The sequence below is a fragment of the Lycium ferocissimum genome, chromosome 7 (assembly GCF_029784015.1).
Source record: "Lycium ferocissimum isolate CSIRO_LF1 chromosome 7, AGI_CSIRO_Lferr_CH_V1, whole genome shotgun sequence".
Lineage (NCBI taxonomy): Eukaryota > Viridiplantae > Streptophyta > Magnoliopsida > Solanales > Solanaceae > Lycium > Lycium ferocissimum.
Window position 1 is genome coordinate 2,702,799 of NC_081348.1, and position 14,181 is coordinate 2,716,979.

Consider the following 14,181-nt stretch of genomic DNA (forward strand, 5'->3'; position numbering starts at 1 on the left):
TATTTTTGTTCATTGGATTATTCGTAAGCTAATCGACATAAGTTCAAGGACAAGATTATTTTTGGGATATGACAAGGACTTTTAATCAATTTTTAATATGGCACGATTTGCTTGTAAATTTCAATTAGTGTAGAAATATTAGTGGAGATTAGGGATTAATTAACCATGATTAGATTATTAAGTGGGGATTAATGATAATTAAGATTAAGTAGTGTATTAAATGGGCCCCGCTACAACATGGCCAAATCTGATTGGTCCATGCCATAGTGGGACACTTGTCAACATGGTAGCTTGCATATAAATAGCATAAGATGACTCATTTAGCCACAAATTATCTTCACAAAATTCACAAAGTTGAATTAGAGAGAGAAGCTCACAGCCATGGCAGCTCACGGCCATGGCAGTTCATGATCTAGTTCATGATTTTGATAGCAAAAAATTAAATTCCTAAGGTGTTCTAAACATTCAAAGGTGATCAGCAACGTGAATTTAATCCTTGGGGCAGCAAGAACACTTGCAATTTTAATTCATAATTTCCAGCAACATTAAAAGGCCAAGCTTGCTAAGGTAAGGTTTAATTCCCTCCTACATGTTTTAGAGATGGTTTGGTCTTTGTATAATTTGGTAGATGTGGAATTGGATGCAAGGAATTGTGTATGTTGATGCTAAGGTTCTGTTTGGGTCGTGTTTGGGCTGTTCTAATTTAATAATGGTGGATTAATTTTGATTAGTGTTGTCGTTATGGTTGTCATTGATTATATGATGAAAGTGAAGGAATTTGATATTTAAGGTTATAGTTGTATTGTAATTGAGAATGATCTGGTTATGTTGAAAGGATGGAAATATAGTTATAAGTAGGTATATGTGTTGTTGTTCTTGTTGAATTGGAGGACTAAGTGTAGTTAAGATTATGCATTGTGTTGTTGTAATTGTTGGACTATTAAGGTCATTTCGATGAAGTGTTGTGGCTATAGATTATTAAAAGTAAGTTGAATATGTCGTAGTCGTTATGTTGACTATTATTGAATGTTGTAATGTGTGGACTGATTTGGAATGTTATGCGGGCTGTTTCGGGGTGTTCGTGAATCTTGTTTTGGCTAGTTTGTGTGTCACGACCCAACCCCGTAGGCCGTGACTAGTGCCCGAGCTGGACACTCGTACACACCTGTCAACTATAATCAGTCCACAACTAGCATGATAAGAACTTATACATATACAAAAGCAAGACGTCGTCTCAAAACTGTCGCATATACATATACACATACCGCACATAAGCCGGCAAGGCTGTCATAATATACACAACATCCCAAAACATATATACACGCAGCCGACAAGGCTGCCACTGCGGACGGGGACGCCCAAAACATAAATCATACGGACACAACGGAATCGTAACTATTCACAACCCACACATATGTCTACAGACCTCTAAGAGTAGCGACAGTATCATATGACGGGACAGGGCCCCGCCGTACCCCTGAATAGACATATATAAATACAACGAAAGTGTCCGTACCAAAATATAGGCTCGGAACAAGGGAGCGCTCCAAGATAGTAGAACGAGATATCCTAGGTCGGCGGATCACGTAGCAGCGAGCGTACGTACTCGGCGGGCATGAAATGCCAGAAGAAAGGGGGTCGAACATTTAAATATGTAAACCGAGTATGTAAAGCAGGAAATACAAAAGAACCGAATCATAACCGAAATAAGGATTACGAAACAAGTACAATAACTAATACCAAAATGCTTACTTTTGGAACACAAATCATGCATATCAATAGTATAAAACATATCCGGCCCATTATAGGACTCGGTGAACATGGTCGCCACCCCATCTTTGGCGCCATAACACATCATACTCCAGAACACAGCATAACTCCATAACACAGCATAACTCCGTATCACAGCATAACTCCGTAACACAAGATAACTCGTAACACAAAGATAACTCCGTAACACAAAGATAACTCGGTAAGAAAGATAACTCCGTATCACAGCATAACTCCGTAACACAGCATAACTCCGTAACACATCATAACGCCATAACACATCATAACACCATAACACATCATAACACCATAACATATATATATACTGTACCCGGCCCTCTAGTGAGGGACTCGGTGAAAGATGTAGCAACAGAATGCACAAGCAGAGTAATGAGTAATCATATGCATATAAATCATATTTTGAGACTCAATAGATAAGTAGACTAACCAACGCTCGAGGGTTAAGACGATAGTCATGCTAAGTTCTTTCTAACTCGTCATTAGAACTATATTAAGGAAAGTCTCGGGATCATAGACATGTATCAAACCAATCCGAGCCCGCTTAGGAAAGTTACGGACATTATTCATTATAGAATCCTCTACGAACGTATCAAAGCAATCCGAACCCGTTTATGAAAGTTAGGGACATTATTCATCATAGAACCCTTTAGGAATAGGATCTCTTTATGCACCATGTACTATCCAATCATACAAAGACTCGAGGGAAATAGCCCGACTATATTAAGAATGCTAATATCAAGAAGTGAATAAGAATCGTAGACATGCTCGAACTTACGAATAGAAGTTACCCCAAAGCTCGTATCGTATCTTACTTACATCTAAGACATGCAAAAAGAAAGAAGGGATAGGCTTTACATACCTCGTCCGCTTCCTAAGCTAATCCGAACTTAAGTCTCGGGCTTCCCAAGATCTACAACAACGTCATTAGATACCAAACATTAGCTATAGGTACTTAGGAATCCAATCCTAAGCTAGCACTTCATTTACGTAAATTCGGACAGATTTCCTTTATAAATTCAACAAACCCCGAGAATTCAACTCGGCCAAATCATCGACAACAATACCAACAACCGTATTAACAACATCAACAATTAATTCAAACGTATTCTAACGTTAGTAACTCCTTTCTACATAATTCGACGGCATTTCATTTACATTCAAATCAACCACATACAATCAAGCCAACACCAATGATCACACGTTCAAGTACTACCCCGAGTCCATTCAAACAAGACTCGAGAACACTTCTGACAACCCGCACAATATCCAAAACAGCCCAACCAACATACAACACAACCCGAAATCTTTCAAACTCAATAAGAACAACAACAATACATTCCTCTCTTCCCAATTCATGAACTATACCAATAACCACACGTTAACAACATCATTTACATAAATGCAAAAACTATATTAACATCATGTTAGCTTCTACAACAGCCCACAAACAATTACAACTCCAACTTGAACCATTAAACCTTCATTTACATCATAGAATCCACAACAACAACAACCAAAAATACTAAGTAAATTTAGTTCATCATTCCTACTCAAAATGCCCTACGCTCAACACCAACACATATGGTTCCATAAATTTTATTCATCTCACACACTACAACACGCACACAAACCACCCATAATACATGTAAAAGAAGATTAAACCTTACCTTTACCACTTAACTTCTCAACTTGGCTAGGGTTTGTAAATTGAAAAAATGAATGTTTTGATTGCTCCAACAAGTACTTCACGTTATAAGGGACCTTCCAATTGGTTGGAATACTAGAAGAAAATTATTTTTTTGGATCACTATTCATGGCACCAAATTCGGCTAGCCATGGCCGAATGTCTCTCCATTCTTCTCCAAGTTTCTTAAGTTTGTAAAGTGATGAATAATGTCTTGCTTGTCATCACTTATTTATATATATGACCATACAAAGTGGACACATTCCCACTCATGGCTTGAGTCAATCAAATTTGGCCAAGCCATAGGTGGGAGCCCACACGGCCACATGTGGCCTTTTCATGAAATAATTAGCTTCTTAATCCTTAATCTTCCTTAATATTCCATACCAATAAAATTTATAAGCAACTTGTGCATTAAGACACATCGGAGGTTAAAAGTCTCTACCTCGTATTCCAAAATAGTCTTGTCCTTAACTTATCACGATTAGCTTACAATATCCCAACGTACAAAAATATGGGATATAACATCGTGATATAGTAACTTGGACGTGTGGTTGTTGATGTTGATTTGGTCGTTTCATAGTTAGCTTGAATGAGAGGGAAATGAACAATATAGGAGAAATGCCGCCCAATTTTCTAGAAATAAGCTACTAACGTTGAAATACGTTTTAAACCTTTCCGTAGCTTAACCATAGTTCTTAACATTTTAATATAGGTTGAGATACTTCGGACAGTGTATACGTATTGTATCACGGATAAGCGTTAAAGGTATGTAAAGCTATCATTTCTTTCTTTTTGGCATGATCTATGTGAGGCAAACGGACGACGAATGTATAAACTCTAAAGAAGCTCCTATTCTTAGAGACACTACGAAGGCTAATGTTCTTGATTTTAATCTATTTCATTATGTCTTGATACGTGTGTCTATGATTCCCGAAGTCCTATTTTGATATAATCCATAATGACATTTGAGGGATACTTGACATGACTGTTGTCTTTAATACTCAAGTGTTGGTTCATTCTACTTATTCTATTGAGTCTCAGATGATGATTTAGTTTGCATATGGTTGCTCACTACTCTACTCGTGCATTGCGTTAATTGACCTTTCACCGAGTCTCGGGCCGGGTATGTTTTCGTGCACAGTTTCACTGCATTGTTCACCGAGTCCCTCACTAGAGGGCCGGGTACGTATGTATATATATGATGATATGATTATGGCACCGAGTCCCATGATGGGCCGGGTATGGTATATGATGACTTTATTCACCGAGTCCCATAATGGGCCGGGTATGGTATATGATATAGACATGCATGATTCTCATCTCGTAAGGCACAGGTGCATTGGTATCTTTGATTATCATACTTTCCTCCTGTAATCTTTTATTCAATTATGATCTTTCTTGTATTTCATGCTTTATATACTCGGCACATATCTCGTACCGACCCCTTTTTCGGAAGGCCGCGTTTCATGCTCGCGGTACGTATACTCGACGGTGATCCTCCAACCAGACTTCTTACTCAGTTTGTTTGGAGAGCTCCATTGTTCCGGAGTCTAGCTTATTTTGGTACAGATCCTTTGATGTAGACTTATGCATATCTAGGGGTACGGCGGGGCCCTGTCCCGTCATATTTTACTATGATACTCTTAGAGGTCTGTAGACATATGTGGGTTGTGTATGGGTTATGGTCAGCTGTGTCGATATGGTTTTTTATGGATATTCCCGTATATAGTGGCAGCCTTGTCGGCTTGCGTACTGTGTTATGCTTTGATCAGCTGTGACTCCTCAGGAGACAGGTTTATGATGATATACGGCATTGTGAATCTTTAGTTTCTTTTACAAATTTCCATATTGCCTTAGTTTCAATTGAACTATATCGGACTGGTTCGTATAAGAGTGTCCAGCTCGAGCACTAGTCAGGCTCATGGGGTTGGGTCGTGACATATTCGAAATCTAGATTAGAAATCATGAAGATCAGGACCTATATTGCTATCATTCGAATTAGGTCAAAATCAACCTTAGAATTTGGGAAAATGGGGCCCACAAGGTCAAAACAGGAAATTTGGGGGTAAAATATCCAATTAAACACTAGGTGATCAAAACCCATCAACTAATTGCTAAATTAACTCAAGGATTTATCCAATTTCAAAACCCAAGCCAAAACCCCCAATTTTGGGTATAATCTCTAACTCTTACATTCAAGAATTCAACACTAATAATGGAAGATATATGATTAACAACCTTAGATACATCATAATCTAGCATAAACCCAATCAATTTCATCATTTAAAAGCCTAGATAGAAAATCCATCAAACCCACTTTTAATCTTCCATTACTAATGAACTAACAAGGAAAAGGGATTCTAAGATGATTAGGAATAATGAATTAGCAAGGAGATTAGAAGGACTTACCACCAAGAATCTTCTCCAAGAATCCTCTAGAATAGTTCCCAAGAGCTCAATTTTCGGAATGGTAATAAATGATAGACTAAAGACTTTTAATACACACTTAATGAATATAACAGGCCCGATACCGACACAGCGGCATCGGGACCGCCACGATGGCACCGCTCCGAAGTCCACTCAGACCATTGGGACGGCCAGTCCACCAAATAGCTTGGCCGCCCGCCGGCCATCCCACCGGCATGGCGGGTGCCGGGACTAAGATCGGTGTTGTCCCGGCGAACACTAGTACCGTAAATCCCAAAAATTATCTCAAACTCAAACAAAATCCCGACTAACTCCCGAGACCATCTGCTCACAATCCACAACCACAGACAGACATTAAAACATGCTACGAATGCACTTGTGGCCTCGGAATTCCCAGTGGAGGTCTCGTTGACCGAGTCAACCCCCGATACCTCAATTTTAACTTCCCAACCCAAGTCTCAAAATGCATCCGAGTGTATGAGGAACTGAACCAGATATGCACACAAGTTCTAAAAGACCATCTGAACCTCTTGAAATCAACGAATTTCTGAAAAGGTCCGTTTACCCAAAAGTTAACTTTGAGTTAACTCTTTTTTGATTTAAACCCAAATTTCACAAAAAGTCGACCGAATCAAATCTAGACACCTCTGGAAGTATGTCAACGATCCCCTTAGGTCAAAAGTGAGCTAACCAAGCTCGAAAAGGGGTGAAAGTACCAGAAAGACTATAACGACCAAACGGGTAGTTACATTGATACTCGAGGTCTTTGTGGAGATCGTAAAAGGGTATGATGCCTGAGGTCTTTACCGGGATCGTGAGAGTGGTACACAGACTTCGTGGGTTCCTCATGGGTCATGATCGCCAATGTCACACCTTGAAAAATTCCATGTTGTTGCCTAGTAAATGGACCAACGTAGTGCGAGAAGTATACGATGTTCTAAAAGTAAGAAAGGTTATTTAACTATTCTAAATAGGATTCCAAAGATGATGGAAAGAGGAGAAAGTTCCTTAAGGAAGGCAAAGCATATGTTGTATTTTGGAAAGGTTCCGTAAAGTACCGAGCTGATGTTGACCTAATGACATCCTAAGAAAGAGTTATAATGATCCTTAGATTGGTAGTGAAGTGTTAAACAAGTGCCAAGAAGGTTCCATAAGGATTGGAGATTAAACGAACGATGAAAATCATCTCAGGGAAATGGGGTTATACGACCGACTTATACGGTCCGTATAACATTATACGTTCCGTATAAGGGTCCGTATAACACCTAACGAGAGATGGTGTTTTGCTCCGATGGTGAACCACGACCACTTATACGGGCCGTACAATGTTATACGGACCGTATAAGTGCCCCCGAAAGTCCCGCCAGCCGAATAAGTTCCAAGTATAAGTATATGTTCCCACTTCACTAATTTCATTTTCCACACTACTCCATCTCTCTCTCAAGGATTCTAGAGGGTTCTATACATTTCATCTTCAAGAATACAAGGGGAATCAAAGATCAACATCATAAATCCAAGTGAATCAAGTGTGAGAAGCTTCACTAGCGTTCATCCAGTCAAGAATCCTCTTGGAAGTGGAAGCTGGTTTTCCTCAAGTGAAGCGTTTCCACTCCAAGATCATTCCTACTCAATCAAAGGTAAGTTTTATGATCATTCCATGTTGTTTAAAATATTGAGAGGTTGAAAGACTTGGATTGTAGAAGGAGATAGAAAATGGGTCATGAATGTGAAAATAGTGGCATTTTTGAGTTGTAGTTTGGAATGAGTCATGATTTTTGATATGTCGTGATTATAATTATGTTATAAATGATAAGAACATGGGATAAACTTAATCTGGTGAGTAAATGCAATAGTGTACTACGACCATGGTTATGGGTGAATTGAAGTGAAATTTGGGAAATGTGGATAATATAGGTGTATGAAGATTGTTGCTTATGATGTTGCAAATGTTATTATAGACGTTTGGAAGTTGATATATGATATGGGGAAAGTCTTATAAACAAAGGAAATGCCGCCTAATTTTCTCTAGCTTTAGTCAAGTATGCTAAGCTATCGATTATCTAATGTTGATATGAACTCTCTTGAAGGTAGAAACGTGAGCAGTGAAGGAGAACGTTCAAGCGATAGTGTAGCTAGACAAAAACGTATGCGAGGATAGTCCCTTCTTTCAAAGGCATGAATCTCATGACATGATCTTCCCTTATTCTCCATGACCCTCTTATACTCTAGAAACTATGAGTCCATGCTCATGAAGTATTTCATATGAGATAAGATAAGAGATACGTCACGAGTATGATAATGATATGATGTTTCTATAATGCTAATAATCCTATTTACTATTATGTGATGTTGTTCATTGTGCTACACTCACCTTATATGCTAATTCCTTCAAGGTGAGGCAGAATGCTTAGGAAAGTACATAATGGAATCGGGGGTTCACGACCTTACGTCACCCTGAAAGATTTACAGTTTGTATTGAGATTTTATACATGACTCATGATGATATTAAACCGCTCCTATATGGTCGGGAAGACACCGCTAAGGCGGGCGCGTATACACCATGTCTAAATGGCATGCGTACACCAAGTCGGGCGGCATGAGATGGTTACCCGGGATGCGGGAGGCACGGACACGGGATAATGATGGTCACACCGTACCTACATGGTCGGGCAGCTTATATATATATATATATATATATATATATATATATATATATATATATATATATATATATATATACATGATATGATGATGTTTATGAAGTAAGTCAGCATGCATTATTTCTATCATGATTGACAGTCAGTTACAGGTTGTTCTTCACTTGATGTCTCCTTATTTCATTGATGTATCATTATTGTTTATGCCTTACATACTCAGTACAATGCTCGTACTGACGTCCTTTTCTTTGGACGCTGTGTTCATGCCCACAGGTAGACAGGGAGGTGACCCAGATTCGTAGGGGCTATCAGCAGACTTGAGAGCACTCCATTATTCGAGGTGCCATTGATTTATTATTTTGTGTATATATATGTTTTGGGCACGACGGGGTCCTGTCCCGTCCATATGTCTAGTACTCTAGTAGTGGCTCGTAGATACGTATGTGTGGGTAGTATGGTCTCATGTTTTCCCCTTTGTATATATGTTTTATTTTGATAGACGAAGGGCTTATGTATTTAAACGTAGTTATATTTTCAAAATTGAAAGTGGTTTTCCTTATGGCTAGAAGTGTGAGAGTAATAGATAAAATGCAGAATAAGTATGATGAGTAGTAGTATGAGTGGTGCTCGGTGGTTAGCCACGGGTACCCGTCATGGCCCCTAGTCGGGTCGTGACAAAAGTGGTATCGACAGTCAGTTCCCTAGGAAGTATCTACGAGCCGTGTCTAGTAGAGTCTTGTTTATGGTGTGTTGCACGCCACACTTATAAACAGGAGGCTACAGGGCATTTAGGAAAAATGACTGTTCTTCTTCTTCCGAAATCATGCGATAGAGCTGTGTTATAAGATTTTCTCCTCCCTAATTATGCGTTGTGATTTCAGAGATGCCAGTAAAGAGAAAAGCTACAGCCGCCCAGAAGGGCAAGACTACGATAGAAAGGCGGGTAGAAAGTGTCACGACCCGAGCTACGGGCCGCGACGGGTATCCGGGGCTAACCACCGAACACCACTCACTTACTCGCTATCTCTATTATTCATACTATATGCTCATACTCATCTAAAACTCGTCATTTTCTCGAAATACATTAGCTTTTAGAAACATAAGCCCTTCGGCTATCAAAATAATATATATACGCATATACACACAAGCTATGGGACCGTACTACCCACACCGCGTATCTACGAGCCTCTACCGGAATACTAGACGTACGGACGGGACAGACCCCGTCATGCCCAAAATCAGCGAATGTACAGATATATACCAAAAAGAGAATTCGGGCACTTCCGAAAAAATGGAGTGCTCTCGAATCACCGCTAGCTCCTTATGAATCCGGGGTCACCTCCCCGTTCAATACCGTGGGCATGAACACGACGTCCGAAGAAAGGACGTCGCACGAATATTGTACCGAGTATGTGAAGCATAAACAATAATGAAGCATCAATAGACCGAGGAGGCATAAAATAAGGAGCAATAGAATCGATCGAATCATAAGAAGGATCATATATATGCTTACTTCTCTCAAGCTTATCATCATCATATCATATGTACATAATCATATATGTCGCCCGACCATATAGGTGCGGTGTACTAATTCCAGAATAATAACATCATCACGGGCCTCGCACCAGGCATCCGCGCGTCCGTGATGTTATCTCATGCCGTCCCTGCCTGGCGCCGCCCATACCATTTGGCCATGGTGTATAGGCGCCGGCCATATAGGCGCGGTGTGATATCATCATGCATTCATTACATCATACTTATCATAACATGCTCGCTAATTATGCTTTCATAACATACTTATCATAATATGTCTTTCATGACATGCTTATCATAATGCTTCATAGTATGCTCATCATAATGCATGCATAGGGACTCCTAGATATCATGCTCTATCGGGGTGACGTAAGGTCGTGGACCCCCGATGTCACTATGGAACATTCGTACGTATCGCCCGCCTCACCTCGAAGGAACAAGCACGAGGTGAGCGGACATAGTGATCAATACCATTTGATTACATATATATAGAATCATTAGCTTCTTAGGAGCATCATGTCGTAGGCTATGACATTTCTAGACTTTAGCTTACTATCATCATCATCGTATGTCTTATCTCGTATAGCTATTCATGAATGAGGATCTTTACTTTCTTAGAGATAGTGAACATTCATAGTAAAGGAGGAAATTCATGTCATATGACTCATGCCTTGGGAAGAAAGGACTAGCCTCACATACCTTTGCCGCTTTACTATTCTATTGCTCGACTTGTGCTTTAAATGCACTCGTATACCTTCAATGGAATTCTTATCGACATTAGCTATATAATCGGGAAAACATGTTCTCTAAGCTATAGAAATTTGGGCAGCATCTCCTTTGTTTATACTACTTTCCGCCATATTTCATATCAACTCCCAACATTCATAATAATCATCACAATATCGCTAACAACCATCGTCATTCATTCATACGATTAGTATTTCATAATTCACCTCAATTTCCCATAATTATGACTAAAAATCCATCGTCGTATTCTTTCGTATCGAATACTCATTTCATGTTCTATAGGTCATTTATAACACATTTATATCATCAACATATTCATTTCCATGATTCAATTCACTACTAATCACTAATGACAATATTCATCCATTTAATGACCCATTTGTGGTGCTCTTCTACAATCCATGAATTTCAACTTAAGAATACTTCAAACAGCATGTAAGGGTCATGAAAATTACCTTAAACAATAGAGGAACAAGCTTGAGTGGTGATTCACCCTTAGCACCAAAACCCTAGTTCATCTCTCCTTGGATTTCTTGACTTGGATGACTTTTAATGGTTTTCCTTCACTTGATTCTCTTGATTTCTTGTTGTTGATCTTAGATTTCTATGGTTTTCTCATGGATGAAATGTTTGGAACACTCTAGAGGCTTCTTGAAGTTGTGGAGAGATGAAGGGGAAATGAAAAATGAAATGAAGAACGGTCCTTCATATAAAATGCACCCCGATGGAATTATACGGACCAACATACGGTCCGTATAAAACATGCGCGACCGCGCGCGCATGTTGGACCGTATAATTGGTCCGGTGTCTCATGCCATTCCGGGTCAAATCTACGGCCGGACATACGCGCAGATTTTATACGGCCGGCATGTCGGCCGTATGTTTGCCCGATTCTTCGAGTTTTGTTTCGTCGACTCGTTTGATCTCCGATCCTTATGGAACCTTCTTAACACTTGTTCAACACTTCAATATCATTCTAAGGGACGTTATAACTCTTTCTTGGGACATCATTAGGACATCATTAACTCAATGCTCATGATTCTCGCTTCTCTTAACAACTTTCTTTCCTCAAGTCTAATGCCTTTGAAATTCTTAATTAGCATCATCACATACTAATTCTTACTTGTCCAAACCTCATATACATCGTACCCCTCATTAGTCTATCCACCGTACGCTTAAGGGGAGATTTTCAAGGTGTAACAGAAAGGGAGCCGCCGATGAATATGGAAGAGGGTGAATCACATAACGAGGCCCACGTCTAATACTTCTCCACTCCGCCCGTTTTAGAAGAACAAGAGGGGTCTTCGGTTTCAGCTCCTATGCCTACGCTCCTCCATCCAGCCGCTTTCGGGTCAACAAATGACCGAAGCTATCCATTTATTGACTCGATTAGTTGTCGCCTGTGCACGGTCGCGTAGTTCGGGTCCAAGTGGCGGTGGCCGTTAGTACTGTGAGCCCGTGGTTTCATGAGTTTGAATCCTCTGGAGTTCTTCGGGTCAAAGCCAGATGAAGACTCGCAAGGTTTTAATGATGAAATGTTGAGAACCTTGAAGATTATTCATGCTTCCAAAACTGAATCTGTGGAGTTAGCATCTTATAGACTCTGGGATGTGGCGGTCTTATAGTATAATAATTGGATATCCTCAGGAAAAGAGAATCGCGCTCACGCTTTTTTGGCAAGAGTTTGTAGATGCCTTAATTCACCACTACTTGCCACCTGAGGTCCGTCGAGCTAGGGCAGATAGATTCTTAAGTCTGAGGTAATGAAGTATGAGAGCCCGGGAATATAGCCTTCAGTTTAATTCATTGGCTAGATATGCTCCGACCATGGTGGCCGACATAGGAGATAGAGTGCACAGATTTGTGGGTGGCCTAGGGCCGCATTTGTTTAAGGATTGTCTACGACTTCATTGCAAGATGGGATGGATATTTTCCGCATTCAGGCCCATGCCCAGAACTTAGAAGAGTAGCAACATCCATAAAGGGGTGAGCCTGATATTGATCGAGGGCAAAGTAAGAGGGTCAGACCTATAGGTGCCGGTAGCGACTATTGAGAGGGATCAAGACATTCATATCCTAGACATGGAGTCGGTCGAGGACTAGTGCACCTCCTCGCGGGAAGGAGAGATTTGACCGCTCCACTGTTCGGGAGATGCGGTCGTAGTTCGAGCCTCGAATTCTCAGTTTGGGGGTGATTATAGCCAGAGGAGACCACCAGTACCGCGATATAGCCAGTGCGGTAAGTTGAATTCTAGTCAGTGTCGCCGAGGTTCAAATGTTTGTTATGCCTGTGGCTGTGTTAGACATATGATGCGAGATTGCCCCTCGATGACCGGTAGGGGCCGGGGTTCGGCCACAGATCGGCGGCTAGTTCTTCTCCGTATGCCCGATAAGCAGTGACTCCCCCATTCCACGGTCGAGGTAGAGGCAGAGGGGGAGCGTCCAGTTCAGGTGGTACTCAGCCCCGTATTTACGCTTTCGCCGGACGTCAGGATCTTGAGTCCTCCCCGGATGTGGTTACAGGTATATTATCCGTATTCTCATAGTACGTATACGCATTGATAGATCCGGCTTCTACACTATCTTATATTACTCCGTATATAGCTTCTCATATTGGGGTGAAACCCGAGCCAATTAAACCTTTTGAGGTGTCTACCCGATTGGTGATCCCGTGATACCTAGACAAGTATACAAGAATTGTGTAATTGTGATATGTGATCGCAAGACTAAGGATGATTTACCAGCTGGAAATGTTAGATTTCGATGTGATTATGGGTATGGATTGGTTGGCCTCATGTTATGCTAATGTTGATTGTCGAATGAAAGTAGCTCGATTTTAATTTTCGGGAGAGCCCGTGCTTGAATGGAAGGATAATACAGCGTCTCCTAGAGGTAGGTTTATTTTCTACCTTAAGGCGAGGAAGATGATAGCTAAGGCCTATATTTATCACCTAGTCCGAGTTCGTGACACCGAAGCAAAGCCACCGACTTTTCAGTCCGTCCCGATAGTGAACGAATTTCCGGATGTATCTCCAGATGAACTTTCAAGCCTTCCTCCAGAAAGGGAAATTGATTTTGCAATTGATGTGTTGCCAGACACCTAGCCTATCTCTATTCCTCCCTACCGAATGGCTCCTGCAGAACTGAAAGAGCTAAAGGCACAATTGAAAGATTTTCTTGAAAAAGGATTCATTAGGCCTAGTTCATCACCGTTGGGAGTACCTGTCCTATTTGTGCGAAAGAAAGATGATTCCCTACGGATATGCATTGATTATAGGCAGTTGAATAAGGTGACGATAAACAATAGATATCCTCTTTCGAGAATCGATGATTTGTTTA